This window comes from Rhodamnia argentea, chromosome 5 (genome assembly GCF_020921035.1).
Source record: "Rhodamnia argentea isolate NSW1041297 chromosome 5, ASM2092103v1, whole genome shotgun sequence".
NCBI classification, from domain to species: Eukaryota; Viridiplantae; Streptophyta; class Magnoliopsida; order Myrtales; family Myrtaceae; genus Rhodamnia; species Rhodamnia argentea.
The window spans coordinates 10416837-10423308 of record NC_063154.1 but is presented as its reverse complement, the minus strand read 5'-3'; positions in this window follow the sequence as shown (position 1 = coordinate 10423308).

Genomic DNA, 6472 nt, shown 5'->3' with positions numbered 1-6472 from the left:
ATATCCAATTTGGCTCATCTTCTTTCAAAAGCTCAAGTTGATAAAGTTATGGGCCAGCTATATATATTGTTCCTGAAGCTAAGATATATTGATTGCTCCACACTAGACTAATTTTTCAATATGAGACTTTTTTAACACAACTCACACGTGTATCTAAATAGTTACAATGAGAGAGAGAGAGAGAGAGAGAGAGAGAGGTTGATGGGAGAGGATGGTGGTAAGGTGAGACAATGGTGGCTACACGATGCAACTCTGAGTTCGGCGCGACCCGATGGCTAAGGCAGAGAGGGGGAGACAGAGAGAGGGAAGAGTATGTAGGGTTTCTAGTGGGAGAAATTCCCTTGAAGTCCGGGGATATTTGGGTCAATTGTGTTAACCCTAACATTAGCACATACCAAACCCAACTTATTGGACTTTTGAGAGTATTGCATGCAGTTGCAGGTGCATCACAACCAGACAACGAGGAACTAGCAGCACACTTGAGAAATACAACCCTCAGATGTAAATGGTAGATCAATACTAGAAATAGATGTGTACCAGTATGAGATTATTCTGCGTTCTTCATTCGTAGAGACTAAACAAATGCTTTTCTTACGACTGGGAAGTCCATTTCAGATAGGGTTCATACTTAACTAATCTCTCTATGAATTCTATAAGATAAAATTGAAATCTAAGCACTGTGATCCAAATTACGAAAGTTGGAGAATTGGTCATGCCCGTCATTTGCCTAACCCATACATGTACTTATTCCTTAACCATTAAACCCATCTCATAAGACTAACCGATATTACGATAAAAAAAATCTAACTCCAAACCCTCGGATTCGTCAGGCAATGCTTGACTAGTTCCCTTCCTTGTGGAAAATGGTGAGAAGAAAGCTTCAAACAAATGGAGCGTACGCAACATGAACATTATCCACTGAGCAGATTATATAAACTTTAATGCAGGTGATGACAAAGCAGAAGATGAGGCAAAGACAACTTCTCACAAGAGAACATGGAATCAACAACGAAAGTAAATAAAGGCAGCTCGAAAATGTTAGTGAAGCTTCTCAGCAATTTCTTACAGGCATCCTTAGACAACGAAATCTCTCTTTTCCACTTTTTATATCTCTTTTCCGCCATCAAACACCAGCAAAGTGTTTCATCTTTTTCTATTAATAATTGATTAATAGGAAAAAAAAAAGCCACAAAAAATATAAATTATTCTCCCTGTGACATTTTTATCCTAAACTCTCGTTTTTTGTGACATCAAAAGTTTTAAGCTATGCCTATTGTAACACATTTATCCTAAACTTTTACTTCTGATATAGAAAACCCAAAACTTTTACCTATGTAACATATTTATCATTCATCAAGATCCCGTCGGATGATTTTTCAGCTAAAACAACGTCATTTTTATTTTATTGGCGCCATATCAATACTTTTTGATTTTCGACATCCAAATAGGCAAGTTTTTAACGGTGCTCGCTGATGGAACCTTAATGAAGAGTAAATATGTCATACATGTACACGTTTAGGATTTTTGGGGTCACAGAAAAAATTTATGATAAATGTGTTAGAGTATGAATAATTTGGAATTTTTGGAGGCTTTTGTCTTTGATTAAAAGTTAGTGGAAAAACTATACCCATCATATTTTGTTCCTTTTATCTTGAATTATCACTTCACTCGTGTCTTATCCATAATATACATCTTTTCATATGAACACCCACAATGTTTTTTCATTCTTTTTCTATTAATAGTTGATTAAAAGTCAGTTTAGAAAAAGTATAAATGATCAAAAGGCAGCTCGAAAATGATTAGTGAAGCTTCTCAGTAATTTCTCACAGACATCCTTATTCCCTAGACATAAGGAACTTTCTCTTTTCCACTTTGTATAGCTCTTTTTCCATTATCCAACACCCACAATGTTTTTCATCTTTTTCTATTAATAATTGATTAAAAGTCAATGGAGAAAAGTATAATGCCGGAACCCCATCATTCGTTTCATTCTTTTCATCTTGAATTATCACTTCACTCATGTCTTATTCAGAATGGCAATTGCTATCATGATAGTCCAACAAGACTGTCGTTATTTCTAACCCCATGATTTTTCAATTAATGAGTGATTTTTGCAAAATACGGGATGATGATGTGTGGATTTACAGTAAAAAATAACTGATAAATCTTGTCGGTCATCATGAAAGCATTTCCCTTAAACTACAGCTTTTAATAATATTTTCTAATTTTTATCCTTTTCTTTGCCCAAACAGTCAAAAGAGAAAGATCCTCCTAACTATAAGATCAATAAATTAACTCTCCCCTTTCGAAAATATTGCAGGCCTGCTTTTTGTATCGCATGCGATGGACACACCAATGGGGAAAAGAAGTATGAAGTCAAAGTGTAATTAATAAAAGGGCAGGATAATTGATGAGGGGAAGAAGATGGTAGAAATTAAATGAGCCCCATGCAATATGGCAATGAATGAGACAGTGACATGATACAACACTATACCCAAAATTGGCATGTACCGCCATCCCTGTCTTCATCACATGCTCTCGCCCCTCCAACTTGAGACCAGATTCGTAAACAACATTTTCACATCTTTTCTTTCAATAAATTTGTACTCGTGAAATTAATGTCCCTATACGTATATTTTGTTTCAACATTTACGGATCCTTATTTTTTCAGAAAAATAGAGAACCCCATAGGGGAAACATGAGAGAAATTGTCAGTGATTTCGGGCGAAAATTGGCCAATAAAACTAAATTGTAATTCCGCTCAAATATTTATGACTAAATTAACAAGTTTGGTACTGAATTGACATCTATACAATAATAGTTTTAGGAGTTAATTGGGTGCTTTTCCCCAAAAAATGAGGATCGTAAATTTTCAATGTGGGGTTTGTGAGATCGAAAACTCATATGTCTATCACATGTTAGGAGTACTAACGACACTTCTACACAACCAAAAGTTTCCGTGAGCACAAATCCATGATATATACTACCACCCGATTTATCCCATCTCTTAGTCTAATTTGTTAATTTATTTAGTATAATTATTTGACTCCACTTTTTTGTTTGGAAGAAAAATAGTTAGGTGATTGAGCACATTTTGTGAACATGTCATGAAAACTTTAGTAGATCAAGAGATGCTCAAGAGATAAGAAATGAATGCATATTGAACACTGTTAATTTTTTTGCATCTTATAGGTCAAGCTTTAGAAGCCTACAAACTATGATTGAACCACATGCGCCTGTTTTATATCATTTTTTCATGAATCTTTTGCATAAGATTTTATACATTATTAAGAATTTTACCAAAAGAGCTCACTCGGTACTCCATTTAATCATAAGAAAAAGTACAACAAACAATAATGCCTCGATAAAATCAAGAAATCCGTCTTTAAAAGAAGTCATCGAAAATCACCCGACCTGTGAAGCTCGGGCTAATTATGTATCGGATAATTACTCTGCGCTCCGCGACGGAAGAACTCATCACCGTGACCGAATGATACGATGGATTCATGTCGTGCGTAATATATGGATTTCCATATTAAACTTCGTGAATGTCGCCAATCCGATGTTGCCGGCGCAAACAATTCTTTTCAACTTGGAATACTCATCTCATATATTCATGCCATATGTATATAATATATGTCGTGAGAAAGATAGGCTTGGGCAGCAGAATTTCCTGGAAATGCATATGTTGTTGTGGGGGAGGGGGGCTTAGAAACCTCAGGTAAACTAGTACCATGTTATTGACCAAAACCATCTGGGCGAAGCTCTTCCCATCAGCAGACAGATTCTGACCAGAGCATCTGCAGATTTGGCCTTAACTTTGGAGCGGTTGGGAGAGGAAGAAAAAGAATTGGATCTTTAGGGTTTTGAATTCTTGAATTTGGAAATTAATAATTAGGGTTGGTGGTTTGTTGCCTTGCCTTTGCCTCAGCCATGTGGGAAGCATTCATGGGTGTCTGTGAGGGCCTTAAACGCCGTCACCTGCTGGTCGGCGGGTTGGAGTCGAAGCTTCAAAGATTGATGCTCTGCAACACCAACTCATGTTTCCTTGTGGAATTAGATAAGATTCATGTTCTTGCACTTCTTGCCCTAGAAAAATAAGTTTCATATTCTCGCATGATACAGATGTTCACCCGGGCCGAGACCGGCGAACCTACGTAGGCCAATACGCAAATGTCCGAGGATTAGATGTCTGGTATTACGAGAATTGTCTCATATATGACATCACAAAGCGCGATAGTTACGGTCTAACATATCATCAATTGAGTTCATTTCTCCCGTAAACAAATTCAAAGACTATGTGAAGCTCCATGAGGATGTGCTTGACGTTTGCGTACAGACTTTACTAATGTTTAGCATTTTTAATGAGCTTAAGTACTACAATATATGTATTTTCTAATGATAGGAAAGTACTCAATTTAATAAGAGTCCAATCTAAAACGACAAATAATAATATATAAAAAAAGGTGGAAAAAGTCAAAAGTAAATTCTGGATGAGCACTAAAAGCTCGAGATCTTTATATTGTGCAAATTTTCCTCTCTAAGTGAGATGGTAATCGCGATTAATAAAAAAAACTCGATGATTAGTCCTAATTACAATTGCGAGAGCTTGTGAGGGAGGGTAGGGTTCAAAAGATTTGGGAGCTGAAAGTAAGTCTTGCTACTTGAGGTCGGCTCGCGGGAATCACTCGGGCTCAGCCCGAGTTCGAGCCTTTCGAGTTACCGAGCTCCGATCGAGCTCCGCGGTGCGAGCGGGAATTTGGCACTTGCGCATGAATTAGTTTAGCAACTGTTAACATATCGCCATCAGCTGTCCATTGAGGAATCAAATTGAGCAACTTCAGGGAAAAGAGAACTCCTCCATTTGCGTCCCCCTTGACGCGATGGTGAGATAAGCCATTGCGTCTGATGCCGTAGGGCGCAACGCTTTTTGTTCATGGCTTGGGTGACCACACATAGCTCAGGGGTATGGATTTGAGATGCATACGTTAATCGAAACATCTTCAAGCACGCTATTAACGCTACAAAAGTCCACATTCATGAGACGGAAATCCGAGTGCCGCCCCGTCTGCGGCATGCCGATGAGAGAGAGAGAGAGAGAGAGAGAGAGAGAGAGAGAGAGAGAGAGGTATCAAACCCTAATCTTCCCTCGGGTAGTTGGCGATGACGTTCACTAGCCAACCATGACTGTAATAATTTTCATCCACCATTTCATCTGGTGAGTGTGCACCACCGAACACATTTTGAAACGGTGAGGCTAGCCAGCTCGAAGTAAATATTCCATACAATTTCTTCATCGTGATCGATTTTGTCCACCACATCATCCTATACGTCAGGTCCGACCAGTATTTCATCCGAACTCCCCGTTACATTCGATTCTTACCATGTCAACCAGACCCTTTGTTCCTAAAGGGTTCTCTACTCGTGACACACTCACAACGACGAAGTAGGCTAAAGTCCATGTGAGCCATTGACACTCAATTTATTTTTCTCTATCGAAATTGTACCTCTGTTTCTAAGAGTCCACAGTTTTTTTGTCCCGCACACAAGAAGAAAGAACGCCGCGAAAAGTGTGTCATTTCAAGGAAGATTAGCAATTTCTTTCTTTGGGAAGTATCATATAATCAAGGGGATCTGTTGGCGTAGTCCGGATTAGAAGTTATGATTGCATGGAAAAAAGGGGTTTCTAGTGCATTTGATCTCCAAGATTAAAATGTGTCATCTTCAAAATGTTAGGTTCGTCCCATGTGTTTCCAAAAGAAAATCGCTAATTTCATCTGTTTTCTCTAAGAGAAGTTTAAAATTCCACTCTAGTAAAGGCCAAAAGAAAAAAGGAAAGAAAAAAAAAAGTGGAATATTGGAGCAAATGATAAGAAAAGAAGAAGACGATAACTCATCTAAACTATTCCTCTCTTTTTACCTACCCAAAGAAGAACATTCTCTTGTATATACCCATGGAACCGTTGATGGAACGATGCTACTAATTTCTAGGGAGGATTATCCGATCAGTTTTAAACATATTGTATGGATATCAAGTCAGTTCCAAATTTTCTAGTTTTGCTTAATCGGTCCTAAAATTTTGGACAAAAATTTGACGTTTATCCTCCCGATCAATTTTTTCCCGAAAATCGCTACAGTGGTGGTCTAGGGCGCCGGCTGTACAACATGTTTAACATTGATTGGATCATTCTCACTACTGATTCCATACCATCCCTCGGGTCCCGACAAACGAGAGAATCTTTTCGGAGATACGATACCAATCACTCTTCGATCCGGCACAAATTGGGTATCCGTTGAATTCTCGGTTCCAACACGTGTTTCGATAAACAATCAATAACCCTCCTCCGCCCCCATGATTTTCCACGGAACGACGTTCCTATGTCACAGTAACCGCCCGTGCAAAATTTTCCAAGTTGCTTCAGCGTCCACGGGGGTTGCCAATTGCGAACCCCGGTTGGATTTTGTAGGCCAA